General features: G+C 36.3%; 1 protein-coding gene across 3 annotated transcripts in view; it reads left to right on the top strand.

Annotated features, from left to right (window-relative positions):
• Nucleotides 1–13: 13 nt before the first annotated feature.
• Nucleotides 14–14503, top strand: part of PLAG1 (PLAG1 zinc finger) — a 47300-nt gene continuing 32810 nt past the window's right edge. For 2 of the 3 annotated variants that reach the window (XM_030446435.1, XM_030446433.1), the window contains exon 1: nucleotides 14–162. The gene's annotated coding sequence lies outside the window, so the exon portion shown is untranslated. Of the gene's footprint in view, nucleotides 163–676; nucleotides 1057–14503 lie in introns of those variants that run through there. The other variant, XM_030446434.1, reaches the window with a different exon arrangement.

The raw sequence follows: 14503 nt of genomic DNA, 5'->3' as shown, positions 1-14503 counted from the left end.
ACCGCAGCGCATACACTACAATGGCTGCTGGAAAGACGGGAAAGCAAACAATTTCCAGGCCCGCCGCGTCCAGCCCGAAATATGGGGAAAAAATTACAGAAAAATCGGAGAACACTGTAAAGGGTGGAAACGGGGCGCAGAGGGGATGCTGAGGCTCCCGCGGTGAGTCTGCTGCGAGTTTGGGGGACAGGCGCCGGGGTTTAGCAGGGAAATATCAGGGTTATTTAAATTATGAAGGGGGAGGAGGAGAAGGAGGGGGGAGAGGAGAGGGAAGCAGCGAGCAGTGAGGAAAAGTTTGTGTTAACCATCCCTCCCTTCCATCCCTCGCCCCCCATCTCCTACAGCCCCCCGCCGCCCCGCGTCGGACCCCCCCGGAGGGAAAAAGCACGGGAGGGGAGGCGAGGCGAGCGGTGCCCCCCTTCCCCTCTCTTGGAGGGAGAAAGAGATGATTTTTAGAAAAACCTCTCTCAGGAGTTTCTTCCACTCCTCCCCTCCCTCCCCGCGGCGCTATGTTGGTTCGCGAGCGAGCGGGCGAGGCAGCGGTCTGCCCGGGGGACGGCAGGAGGGCGCGGGGTGCCCGCCGCCGACCCCCGTGGCGGGCCGGGGCCGCGGCGGCGCGGGGCAGGGGCAGGAGCGGGAGCAGGAGCTGCGCGGCCGCCCCCTCCCCTCCTCGCCTCTCCGGAGCCTGTGCTGTGAATACAGTGACAGCGGCGAGAGCGGCGAGAGGGAGCGGAAGACATTAGAGACCGCGGTGCCGAAAAATGAGGGAAAAAATTAATATAAATTCGCCCCCCGCCTCAAACCGGCCGAATTTCGCACAGAAATTTCCCCCGTGGACCCGGCTACCCGTGGGGTGTCCCCCAGACCTGGCGGCTGCGTCTTTGGGGGAATCCTGAGTGACTTTGGGGCACTCGACCCCCCTTTCCCGTCGTTTTTTGGACAAAAGTTTTTTTTTCTCGTAATAAAGAAACGAATTTGCCTGCTCTCCCCCTCGGAGTGGCCCAGAAGCTTTTCCCTTCCCCATCGGTGTGTGTTTAGAGAAAAGTGTGAACCCAAGTAAGTGCTGAGTCGTGTTGCCTTGGGGAGGGGGGTTTGCTAACTGAAAGCAGGAGAGATCCGGAGAGAGAGAGAGAGAGAGCAGGGACAGCTTGTTGTCAGTATCATAAACAACCAAAATGGAGGGAGAACTGAGGCATATAACAAAATAAAAATCAGAAAAAATTGCCAAAAAATATCTAAAAATCGGGGCTGCTCCCCCTTTTTTTCCTCAAGGTAGCAGAATAAAACCCCTGTCTTCCCGAGACCGTTTTAAGGTTTCAGGGAGCAAGGAGTTAATATTTATTATTTTTTTTTTGTTGATGAATTCTTTGGAAAGGCAAAAGCCTCTTACAACTCGCCACCGACAATGAGAAAACGTGAAAATCCCTTTCAGGAGAGAGGTAGGGGGAGATGATAGTGCAGAAAGTGCATAACTTGGGGGTAATGTGGAGTGATCCTAGATAAGATAATTGCTGTATGTGCTGCTTTATAACTTCCTTTTTTAATGCTTTTTTGTATGTTTGGGGGGGTTGTGGAGATGGGGGCTCCTTTCTCTTCCTCCTCTGTCTCTTTTTTTTTTTTTTAATTTTTCTTTTTCTTTTCCTTTTTTTTTTTTTTTTTTTTTTTTTTTTTCGGACCGGAATGTAATGCCTTTGTAGTGTCACTTTCCTGATCTAATTAGGATGTGTGAGGCAAAGAGTAAACCTTTCCGGTTTATAAAGTGCGTTTTCGTTGCCTTTGAATTTCAAGTTTTCTTGGTGACTCCCCTCCTCTATTAAAAGTGGATTCCTCAGAGTAGTGTGGGATTGAGGTAATGCTCCATAGGGAAAGCAGAGAGGGCTCAGGGGCTGGGCACCTCTTCTGCGGGTGGTTGCTGGTTTCCCTGGCACGTTCAGTTCACCTGTTTGTCCCCTACGAAGAGTGTCTTTTAAGTCTCCTCGTTTTATTTATATGAAATAGTGATGCCTCATCTCGCCTCACATTGAAGTTAATGCGAAAGTGCTGCTGATGTTGGTTCCACGTGGGATCAGGGACATAGCAGGGCATTTTAAAGGGACAGCTTCTCTTTTCCTAGGGTTATCATCACCTCTGCAGCACCTCTGCCTTTGGCAGAGGGATGGTTCGTTTTTTTTTTTTTAATGGAAATGTATCACATGTACTCTGGTCTGATAAATTAAGGCAGGATAATATGAGAAAACATGCAGATTCGTTTGGATCAAAACAATTCTTTTGTGTGTAGCAGGTCTTGGGGGGAGTTTTCTTGGTGTGTTAATTAAAATGCTGTGTTTGGAAGGGCGTTTTTTTGGAATGAGTGCTGCAGAAATGAAATAGTGTCAGGTTGTTTAGTATTAAAACCTTGTGCTGTTCTGCTAGCTATGAGTTCCCTGGAAGGAGACCTAGGTGCATGGGACAGTTGCACAGACATTTTGTGCAAGTTGTGAAGTTCATTATTTTTACCTTGTATAAATTCAGTTTTGTTGAGGACACCTGAGTTTGTTGAAAAGTATTGTAGAGATTGTTATATACTTAAATCTTCTGAACAGACCCAAAAGGTTTTGAAAGCAGTGAAAATAACTGTAGGTTTTAATTGGCCAGACTAGGGGCTTCTTACAAGTAGACCTTAGCTGTGTCATTATAACATCACTTGGAGGAATTGCCTTTGGCTTTGTTTAAAAAAAGAAAAATCATCCTAACCGAGATCTAGTTTCATATATATGTGTGTGCACACATGCTTTAACATTGTTTCTAGCTGATACAGTTTTTACTAAATTTTTAACTTGTAAATGTTCAACTGCATTGATATGAAATGCTCTGCTTGTCTCTATTATCTCCTGTGTATTTTAATTTTCAGTGAAGTATCCTATTAAAAAAATTAACATTGCTTCTTAACATGGCAATTTGATATCTTTCTGAGGAATTACAGTGTTTCCTCTACACATGGCTTGTTTTTGTAGTCTTTGTATTTAATTCTAGATGAAAAATTGCACACAGGTATGTGTTTCTCAAGAGGAAAGATGGGGTGCTGAACTTGAGGGAAAGCTCTTTTAGCAAATGTTTTCTTTGAACTTGTGGAAGTTGAATATCAGTTGATATAGCCTTCTGTATTGAATATCATGTGTTCACAAATGATCTGTACCTTTTCTGCAAATGTGACCAAAGAAGCTGTTGCACAGTAGTTGTTGACTAGGATAGTCTTGTGGTTTGAGATTTTTGGAAGAAATCTTAAAGTTTTCCAGTGACTCACAGTTGTGAAAATTTAATCACATTGACTACTCTTAGGTTAGGGGAAGAGAAAAGAAAAAAAAAAAAAAAAAAAAAAAAGCAGCTCATTAAAGAAGAAAGATTAATCAGTTTGTATAAAGGAATCAAATGAACATTTTTCCAAAACAGTCTTTTATGGTTTAGAGATATCTTTTATAGTTACCAAGAATTCATACTTTAAAGTTCCTTTCCAAATATTTCTTACCCTGATCTGTTCTTTTTATTGACTAAAGTAACATTATTCTGAAATGTGTAGAAATTTGATAAATTAATAGCAGTATACCATGTGTTGGTGTTTTTAATGTACCAGAGTAGATAGCTAGTAGGAGATATACAGAACTAACTTTAAAAATTAGTTAATGATACTGAAAACAGTATTTAAGAACTCTTCAAATACTATGTCTGTGACCATCAGTATAAAGTGTTCATTGTGTTAGTACATTTTTACCTAATTGAGAACTTTTAAATCATTAATACTGAAGTGCTGAAAATCAGTACAAGCACTGGTAATAACAACATGAAAGAAGGACATGTTGTGGAGTATCTTGACTTAGTTATGTATTACAAAGTAAATTCAGTGTATCCAACCATAGTACAAAATTCAGGACATAAGGAGGAGGGAGAGGAGAGGATGTTTTCACAGAATTTATTAGTCTTCTAAACTGGGTTTAATTTTAAGGTGTAATCCAGATGATGATAGTAAAAGCAGAAGATAAATGTTGTTTAGGATTGTTTTTTACAAAATCACTTAATTTATTACTATAAAAAACTGAATTCTTCCTATGGAAATATTGTGGTGTTTCATGAAAGCAGAAGTAACTTTCAAAGCTTCCCTGCTTCTAAGAGTTAAGATTCTCCACTAAATGTTGCTCTGGTTCTATCCATGATTAAGTATGATTTTGTAGAGATTTTCTAAAATGAAAGCACCTGAGGAAACAAATACTATGGGCTGTTGTTGGTAAGGTTACCCTACTTTTGGTAGATAAACTGGGGAACTGTAAATGTATTAAAATCCTTCCTAGATATTCAGCAATCCTATTCAATTGGATTAAAAAGTTAAAAGTTAATAACTATGGTATTCTACAGCAGAACAGCAAATACAGAAATCTAAATTGACATGTATTCAACTTTTCTTGAATGCTTTGTTTAAGTGTGTCTCTTGATGTGTATTTTTCATTTAATATTTATCCCCAAACAGTAGTTTATGTAGAATTTAAATTAAGAAAGTTGCAAGAAATTTGTGTAATTCCAAAAGGCAATGCATACAAAGTGCAGCCACTTCTAATGGTCGTCCATCGCAGCAGCTAGTCAGTCAAAATGGTGCCCTTAAGTCTCCTCCTTTCAGGGTCAGAATAGTGTGTGCATTTTAAAATTAATGGGTTAAAGTGGGCACTGCTCATGTTCTAAATAAACCAGTGTTTGTAAGTGTTCAAGGTTATTTTGTTAAAAGAGATGTTTTATTTCATAGTCTAAACCAAAAGATCTTTAACTTCTCACATCTCTGTAACCAGTTTTTGTCAGCAAATAACCTTTTGGAACGGTTCTTGATTGACTTTATCTGTTAGCCAAGGGGATATATTCCAGAAAATGTGAAATATATTAGAGCAATTAGACCATTCTCAAAACAGTGTAGAGTAAAAAAGAACTAACAGCCACCTCCGAAGTGGGAGAACACTTGCTTTCAAGGAGTTATTCTCCAAATGTCTGCTACTAGTGGGGATTTAGCTTGCCATGCTTTTGAGAGAAATGTGCAATACCTATCCACTGAACTGTTAAGCATCTTTAACCAATTACCAAATGTTTAGGTAGCCTTAAAAAACTATTTAAAATAGTTAAAATATTAGAACAAAGTAACATTTTGTATTGACCAAATGTAAAATGTCTAAATTTCTGAAGTGCAGAGGATTTTTTTTTTGCCTTTATTTGAGCATTTTGGTCATAGAGTTGTGTATTTTTCCTGCTAAAATCGCATCTAGGATTTAATTAAATTAATATTGATTTTAAAATTGTAACAATAATGTAAAATATTTATTAACTCTCAATAGAATCACTTATACAGCTGTTTTTTTTTTTTTTTTTTTTTTTCAAGGAATATTGTGATCCTTTATCAGAAAATTATTAGATTACAGTTACTAGTACATTTTAAATGAATATTTGTACACCAAACATCACATACAAAAAATTCTAGTTTTGTGTAAGCTTGGAAGACCTAATACTGAACAGAACTGGTCACCATTGCTACAAGTTCAGTTTTATTTAGATTGACTTGTTAAAGTATTTTTTGTCTAGTTCAGTATAAGTGTTCACCTGTTACTGTCTCATCTTAGAAGGACAAATTAGCAGAAATTAATAGAATTTGCAGGGTTCTTTAAATTCTGACAAGATACAACATGCTTTTTTGAAATAGTTTTTTGATAGCAGTTAGAAAAGATGGGGCCTTCTCATATAATATATTAAAATTGGTAATTTTTAAATGGACCCTATATGTCTTTTGAACAGTTAATGTAGGATCGTGGCATTAAAAGTAACCTCTGTACATAGCAGGCTTTTGAGAAAACTATATGAGTACAAAGTTGACCATAAAGAGTGGGAAAGTTTATATAGTTATACTCATGTTGGAGGAATAAAGCAGTTTCTATTATCTTTTAATAACTTCTGTCCATTTCCTAATTCACTGTCTGTCCAGAGTGTAGAGATACCATGTCAGAGACATTTAGATACATGGCTGGAGCGACGGGCTATATTTTACACATACTCAACCCTAGCATTTTTGGTAGACCTACAAGGGGCAATGAAGACAGTAGAATATGGCCCAATGTGCTTAAATTAATTTTATTTATTTAAAGAGGGTGGGGAACCAACAAAAAAGACACCAAAACCCGGGCTAAACTAGTATAAAACCAAAAAATGAGACAGATAAAATAAATTAATGTAGATAAGTGTGGCTGTAATATACAGAACACTAACTCAAAATTCAGAAGTAAAATAGCTCAAATCAGCTTTGAGAAATCAAGTGGGAATCAGGAAAGTAAAACCTAGAATTGCCATCAGATGCAATTAAGAAGTAGCTATGTAAAGGAACTTGGAAAAATGCAAAAAGTGTCTTATTACAGTAAACTGAATTGCTATAATCTTCTTTTGCACTTAATGTGCTAAATTCCTCTCTCAAATGAGAATATCCCTAGAAATCAGATTAGAAAGTGTTTAAAGGGAATTATTTGTCAAAGTTGTTTTTTCACTAAAGTTAGGATAACTAATAATAATCTCTTCTATATTGCTGTAATAATACTTTATTTGACATAATTTAACCATGCAGTTTGTGCATCCAGTTACTTATGTATTGTGCAGGTAATTTACCTGGTAGCCTGACACTGTATATCACTGACTTTCACCCTAAAAGCTTTTCTCTGTGTTCTGGGTCACATTACACTTCGGAGACTGCCAAATCTGAAGTGTTTCTCATGAAATAAAATGTAGGAGGTTGATCTTGTCTTATGCACATTTACAGTGAATTGTCAGGGAATCAAAAAGCAAGGAGAATTTCAGAAGCTTATCTTTCCTCTTCATTTATTGAGTATGCATTTGTATACTACAGGATATCAGATTTACTAGTACATTAGTTCTTTAAAAAGCCCTGCAAATCATCTGTTTCTGAATTAATGAGATCTCATTACAGAAAACGTTTGAACAGCAGAAAGACCCTGGGTATGCAAATAAGATTTTACTATCCCAAGTCCTTGTCACTTCTAATAAAACTGTTTATTGTGTAGTATATGTATTTATCATATATGTTACGTTTATATGTAATACAGATACACAAACACACTTTTTAAGGAAACATCTGGCTCTTTAGGGAAAATGTAATCTCTTTTGAATCAGTTGTTATATAGGAATTTTTTTTTTTTAAAAGAGACCTTTTTGAAGAAAAGGCAGAAAGAGAGATTGTGGCAGCTTACTATTAAATTTCAATCAAGCCTGTATAGTTAGTAATAAAACATTTACAAACTTGTAAATGTTAAATTTCTTCCAACTCTTACTGTCACTTGTGGAATTTTCATTTATACTAATTGTGCATTTAGTACAGCTTATGTGCAAGGCTTAATAGTAATACTGTATTAATCACATGGAAGTATAGACAATATAAATATGTAAAAGGAGAAATTGCCTTCAGCTGTTCTTACGTTTTCTTAAGATGATAACACTACAAAGGCATAAATTTCTGGTGTTAGATACCTATTATCAGTTACTGGTGCTCTTCTCCTCACAAGTGCTTTAGGAAGAGTGAGTACTAAATTAAATAAACTAAATGTAAAATCCTGTCAGGGTTTTGTGCTTTGTTTAAAACCTAAACATAGCCATTGCTTAAGCCTATTTTGTTCACTGGAAGTTATTGTGGTCAATACCCACATTATTTGTTTCATCTAGGACACTACAGAAACGGTGAACCATGTAGCTCTAGCAAAGAGTTTAGGCATAGCTGATCATTTTAAATGCCAGTTAATGTGGATCTGCAGGTTTTGGGGTTTTTCCTGTGATTTGACAGTTTTCTTTGATTCTTTTGAATACTGGGATTGTGTTTAGACTAAACCACTTCTAATTATACCCCAGCACAAACATATAGCTTATGGCTATATTTTAATCAGTTTCAGAAAAAGTAATAAAAATATTATTGCATATGTCAAAGGATGGTGTTGTTACATGCTATTTTAAATGGTGTTTAAATACTGTTATAAGCATAGCAGTACAATGAAATCAGCTGTAGTCCTGAACAACAAAGTTACATTATTTGTTGTTTAAAAAGTTACTAAGATCATAATATGCTAATTATCCTAATTATTCAGGCTATTTTTAATATGTGATGAAATAGCTTTAAAAAGTATATATGAAATATTTATATCAAACTTGTTTAATTTCTCATTACTTGTAAAATGTAATGTATTCCCAATTGTAATTTTAAAGGGGTTTTGTCTTAGCTACACATGTACCCTTTTCTGCTGGATACACCCTTTCCTGAATCCAGCAGTTCTTTTACTTATTTAGAACTTTTTAATTCTCTCAAAATGAACTTTTGTCCCATTAAGTGTTGCTGTTGTACATTTTTGTACTAGAAAAATTGTGCTGAGGAGTACTGTGGAATTGGCTTGTGATGCTACAAGTATAAAAACTGGGTGTAGAATAACACGAGAAACTTAACAATAGTGGTATTTGCATGATGGGAATGGTCCCAAATGGATGAATGTTAAACTAGCCTATGAGAAAAAATGCCAGATTTTGTAGCCTTGTAGCATTAATCAGATATGTGGTATCATTATTTCTCATAAGAAATACTCAAACACACTCCTAGCATCAACTGCTGTAAAAGGCAAACAGAAATCTAGATTACAGTTCTAGAAATGATAAACTATGAAATGAGTTTCTCAGGGAAAAAAAAATTGGCTTAAAAGTCTCCCCTGTACTATACAGCTATTTTACCTTTGAAAGCTTGACTACTTCATAATATTTAAGAACAAGTAAGTTTAGTCTATCTTGAGCAATACATTTTGAATTCTAGTACAGTTTTTATCTATGCATCATGTAAAACAAACTTCTTACTCTTCATTATACTTAAATATTTGTACTGAAAGGGAAGTTCATTTAAGTGGTTTTTAACTGTGTTAATTACTTGTTCATTTGATTGGAGTGGAAAGGTGCTTTAATTTGGGGAGGTTGAATATGTATTATTATTTTCTGTTTTTCCTTAGTTTGCCTAATAAAAATATTGAACATAAGGGGAGATGGGATACTGGAAGTGTGGTCAGGAAGGGGCTCTGATGACTTAAATTACTGCTCCTCAGTCTCTCAAAGTATTTAAATCCTGTGACTTGGTGATTTCAGTTGCACAGTAATGTTGCAACCTCGAAACTGCTAATATATTCAGCTATCTCGAGATGAACTCCAAAATTCTTCATTAGGGTGATTGAATTCCCTAAAGGTCTTGTCTGAATAAGTACTTGAGTATGGTGCTGTTTGTTCCAGTTTTCATCAGTAATCAAGCAATAGAAAGTCTCATCTCTGAGCAAACCCTCAAAGATTTCATGAATGCCCTGAATCTCTCCTAGTCCTGTCATAGTTTTAGTGAAACTGATGTTGAAAGTCAGATAATCCTTTCTGCTAAGCATCTGACTTTTATTATAAAGGAGGTACCTGGGTACTTGGTGGTAGTTTTTGCATAGAGGTTTTCTGTAGGCAAAAAAGCTTAAAGGCAGGCAGAAATTTCCTGTCATATTGCAAGTGTTTGCTGTTAGGTGAAATAGTACTTAAACAGCATTTGTTTCATTGAGATACTGAGACTCAGAGTTTGAAGAAGACAGAGCTTAGCTGATTTGTTAATTTTTCCTTCACAAATATTAGTAAAAAATTGCCATTGCTTTTGCTGCCAGCAGTGCTTTGAAGATTATTTATCCATGTCTGTGTGTATATATTTATCTGGAAACTTTTTGTAACTTAGGCCATTGTAGGAAGGTAAGAGATCTATTAGATGAAGATCATAATGTATTTGTAGCCCTCTTAGGAACGAACTGTTACTAAGTAAAAGTTTATAAAGTCAGAATGGAATTTTGTGTTCGGGTACCTCTGAGACAATATGTAATCAGTGTGTACTCCCTCCTTGTCCTGTCCATGGCAGAGCACAGGCCTGAACACTAAATATTCTGTCTTCTTATTTCAGGTATTTTTAGATGGGTTATGTAGAGATAAAAAATTATTCATTTTTTCCCCTTCACTTGTTGCATTCATCAGTTGTTTGGCAAGTCTGGATCTTGATATTTTTGTGCATGGTGTAGTGGCTGCCAAAGTTATTAAATGACCTGAACCATAGAATTAATAGATGGAAGAGGGAGACTTTTTTTTCCTGACTGATTTTGACCAGGTTATTTGAAAGTTTCCTTGCCTTCTTCAGCCATGTTTTGCTATAAATCAAAACAAATTAAATTGAACAAACAGTCAATAAAAATACATGTTCTGGATTCCTCTGGCAAAGCGTATTAAAATCCAGTTGGATGCTGACAGTTCTTTTTACTGTGATGTTCAAGATATTCAGCCTCTACTTCATGCTTTCCAAATATCATCATTTCCACGTATCGAATTCTGAGTAGATAATACATAAATGTACAGGAGTAACTATCATCTGTAATGTTAACATTTTAAGCTTATCTCAGAAATAGAGAACTGTGGTAACTGAAATGCTTTTCAGTGAATGAGTGGTGTTTCCTCATCTGTGTTTTGTTTGTTTGTTTTATTATTTTTTATTATAACATGCATTTCAGATTGTTTCAGGTGGCATTTATTAAAAGGAGTGATCTTTCAGGTTGTCAAGAAGTGAGCTGTTCAGGGGATTTTTATAGGTTAAAACCATTATTATTTTAATATCACTGGGAAACTGGTAATCATTGAGGGTACATCATGGAACAGCAGTCATGTGCTTCTCAGCAGGGGATGCTTCTTAATGATGGAACTGCAATGTCTTGAATGTGGAAGGAGCAGATCTACTGTGGTCTCTTTCTACAGTGTGAACAGGGAACTGCTTTACTCTGGCTTTTACAAATAAATATTTGGAAGAAGTTTCTTTCTTCATTCACTCACATTTTCATTTTTTTTCCTGCAGTATCAGAAGTGAACACTTCAGGATGATTTTTACAAGTCTGTTAACTTGAAAGGACAATTAATGTAACCGCATATTAAGTTAGAGTGCTCAAAAAGGACAAAAATGCTTTTAGCAAAGATCTTGGAAGAAAATTTAACTGTCTTCAAAGCAAAGAAAAAATAACCGCTATACTAATCTGATTACGTTTTTCAATCAAGTAAATAATATTTAAATGTTATGGGAGATTGATTTAGCAATATCTTGGATCTCAGCAATATGTGTTATTGTATTATATTTATGAAAATAATAATGTAGTTGTAGAAGAATATAGTTTTCAGTAACAAAGCCATCAGAACTTGATGAAAGCAAAAAAAATTATGTTGTCTCTATGGACATCCACAACTATTTTTTTTATTTTTTTATTTTTTTATTTTTTTATTTTTTTTAGGTAAAAAGGTTAGTTACCTAGACATGCATAGGTATTCAGAAACTGCCATGATTGTTTCTGGGAGCTGTGCAAATACAAAGCTCTTCTACATTCAGTGTATGAGAACTTGCTTTCGAAGGTTAGGGAGTTTGTTGGTTTTGTGGGTTTGAATTCAGAATGAAATCTGATACATAGAAAAGTGATATGACTGACTTGGTAGCACATTATTTTAGTCCAGTGTTGGAAGTGTTTATTATAAAACCTGAATGTAAATGGTACATGGGTTTGAAGTTGACTTTCTAGTAATGTGTATTGTACCTACGAAAACAAGTGTTTTATTTTGTCAGAATTATAGCTTCCCCCTTGTGTATTTGCCTTTAATTGAATTCTGCTTTGTGATTATTTTTTTCTTGTTATTTGCATGAAATTGTGCTTGTGCTTCTTCCATCAAACAACTGCAAATAGCATTGTACTCCTGCTGTTATTATTACACTTAACACCTCTGACTCAGCAGATGAAAAGTTATGTTTATTGAAAACAGAATTAGCATTTTATACTTTTTTTTAAGACCACTTAAAAATAGCTGTGTCGAAAGAGATTATACTTCTAACATGCTAATCTAATAAACCATCATGCATTGTTCTGTAGGCAATGTTTTTATTTCAGGCAGCTTCCGCTTACTAGAGTCCATCTGAAAGGTTTCAGGTTTTCACAGAAATATACCCACGAACTTGAAGAAAGAGAGTGCCTTCTTTAATAGAATGCATAATACATGCTTTGTCAAATTGCAGCCTTTTTTCCAGTAATTGTTTTGTATGTCCACATGGTTTGGCCTGCTTTAAGGCATTCTAGTTATTCAAGACAAATTGTTGATTAAGAATGGCAGCAGATGCTGAAACCTTTTCTCAGTGTGTGTGGGGCTAACAGTTCCTAATTTTAGTGTACCATATTATGTTGTGATAGGCAAATACCTGAATGGAATGCTATACTGATTATGGGAAAGATGGAGTAAAGGGGGATGAGAATTTTTGCCAGCTGGATTGAGACTCTGAGTTTCATCTGGATTAGTGATTTCAATTGCTAATCTCGTGCCATATTCCTCTGACACTTTATTTTCTGAAGTTGTATTTTCCTATTTCAGTTTTTGTAATTGTGTACTGTCTCTGTGTAGAGAGTCACACAAACATGGGAAACAGCAATACTTAGTAGAAAATTCTGTAAAGAGAAAAAAATATAACAAAAATATCGTTCAGCTTTATCTTTTGACTTCAGAAATTTTATGTTATGTGTAAGAGCAGTACATATGTACTAGTCTGAAATTTGATTGTATGTTGGCTGCCACTCTGTACATCAATGACTAGAATTTTTTAGGTGTTCATAGAATGGTTTGGGTGGGAAGGGAACTTAAAACATTATCTTGTTCCAACACCCCTACCATGGGCAGGGACACCTTCCACTAGACCAGGTTGCTCCAAGTCCCACCCAACCTGGCCCTGAACACTTCCAGTGAGGGGGCAGACTCAGCTTCCCTGGGCAACCTGTGCCAGTGTCTCACCACCCTCACAGTGAGGAGTTTCTTCCTAACCTCTAACCTAAATCTACTCTCTTCCAGTTTAAAACTGTTACCCCTCATCCTATCACTACATGCCCATGTAAAAAGTCCCACACCAGGTTTCCTGTGGGCCCCCTTCAGGTATTGTAAGGCTTCTATAAAGTCTTCCCAAAGCCTTCTCTTTTACAGGCTGAACAACCCCAACTTTCTCAGCCTGTCTTCATAGGAGAGGTGCTTCAGCCTGGTATTAAATACCAGTAAAAGGAGTTGCTTGTAGTTAGTTGAATTACAGTGCAAAGTTTGTTGAAACATCTTAGCAATAAGCATTTTCTTTTTCCTTCTTTACAAATGTTAATTCAGAATGATACATGAGTGAAAAATTTAGTTGTTACTACTTGATTATTACTTGATACTCTGTTCTGAATCGGTATGGAGCTCTATTTAATATTATCTGAGAGATTACAGTATTTAACTTGAAAATGTGCTGCTGCTTGACTGGTGACCTGGGGCATTGCCTACTGTGATTTCCTACTGGCAAGAAGTCTTCTAAGACTATTTTAAGACAAGCTTGGCTGTACATGAACTTAGGAGTTAAGCAAGGTTTGACATTCAGCTTTCTTCTGTAGGCACACTGAAACACCTTTTGCAATGTGGGCCACTATATTGTTTAACTAGGAAAGTATTTCTCATATAATCTAAAAGACTCCTCAGTTTTGGTGGCATTTGCCTTGTATCTTGAAGTATGATTCTGTGGGGGTTTTGTTATGCTGCTAGTCTGTAACGTGAATGACCAGAACATAATACATTGTGTTGTTGATCACTTCCATTTACAACCATCTTCAAAGAACAGTGCCATAAAAAGATGCAACAAAAATATGGTAAAGAAGGCAGTAATGTGAAACATCATAGGGCTGACGCTGAGGATGCAGTGACAGTCCAAAGATTATCCTCATAGGGTTTTGCTGTAAGGCTGTGTACTGTTTGTATGTGATAGTACTTCCTACATAGTGCTTACAGATTATGCTAGTAAATAATCTACAAGGAGTATTATATATCAGCAGACCAAAGTGCTGCATGGAAGTAACAGTGCTACTCTTTCTGTAAATTGTTTTTCAGTAGACTGTTGAATAAGGTGGTGTTCCTAACAGTCACAGTTTAAAATCCTGATAAAGGAAGAATTCTTGTTGTAAAGTGTTTTGTTCCAGAGCTGTACACTGAATTGTCCTGGCATATAGACTTCTTCATTCTTCCAAGGCTGGATTTTCACTGAGCAATTAAATGAGGTTACCTACATTCAAACTAATTCCTGAAGCTAGCGTAACTGGCATGAAAATGAAACTGCTGAAAACCAGGACATAATTTGCTTTGTGGAGCTGTGTTGTTAGCTGCATTAGTGAAAAATATGTTCTTTGGCTCACCAGTTTAAATTAAAAAAACAAAACAAAACAAAACACAAACAAAATACCTAGAGAGTTTTGTGTGTGATTAGGATAGGATATTACTCAATTTATATATATGGTCAGTGCAGAAACTGAGAATGTCTCTAATTTCAGCAAGTGGTGTGTGTTGCTCTAAAGGCAGCAAGTGACTCATGTGACTGTCT

The sequence above is a fragment of the Calypte anna genome, chromosome 2 (assembly GCF_003957555.1).
Source record: "Calypte anna isolate BGI_N300 chromosome 2, bCalAnn1_v1.p, whole genome shotgun sequence".
NCBI classification, from domain to species: Eukaryota; Metazoa; Chordata; class Aves; order Apodiformes; family Trochilidae; genus Calypte; species Calypte anna.
The sequence above is the reverse complement of the archived record's forward strand: the minus strand, read 5'-3'. Positions and strand labels throughout refer to the sequence as shown.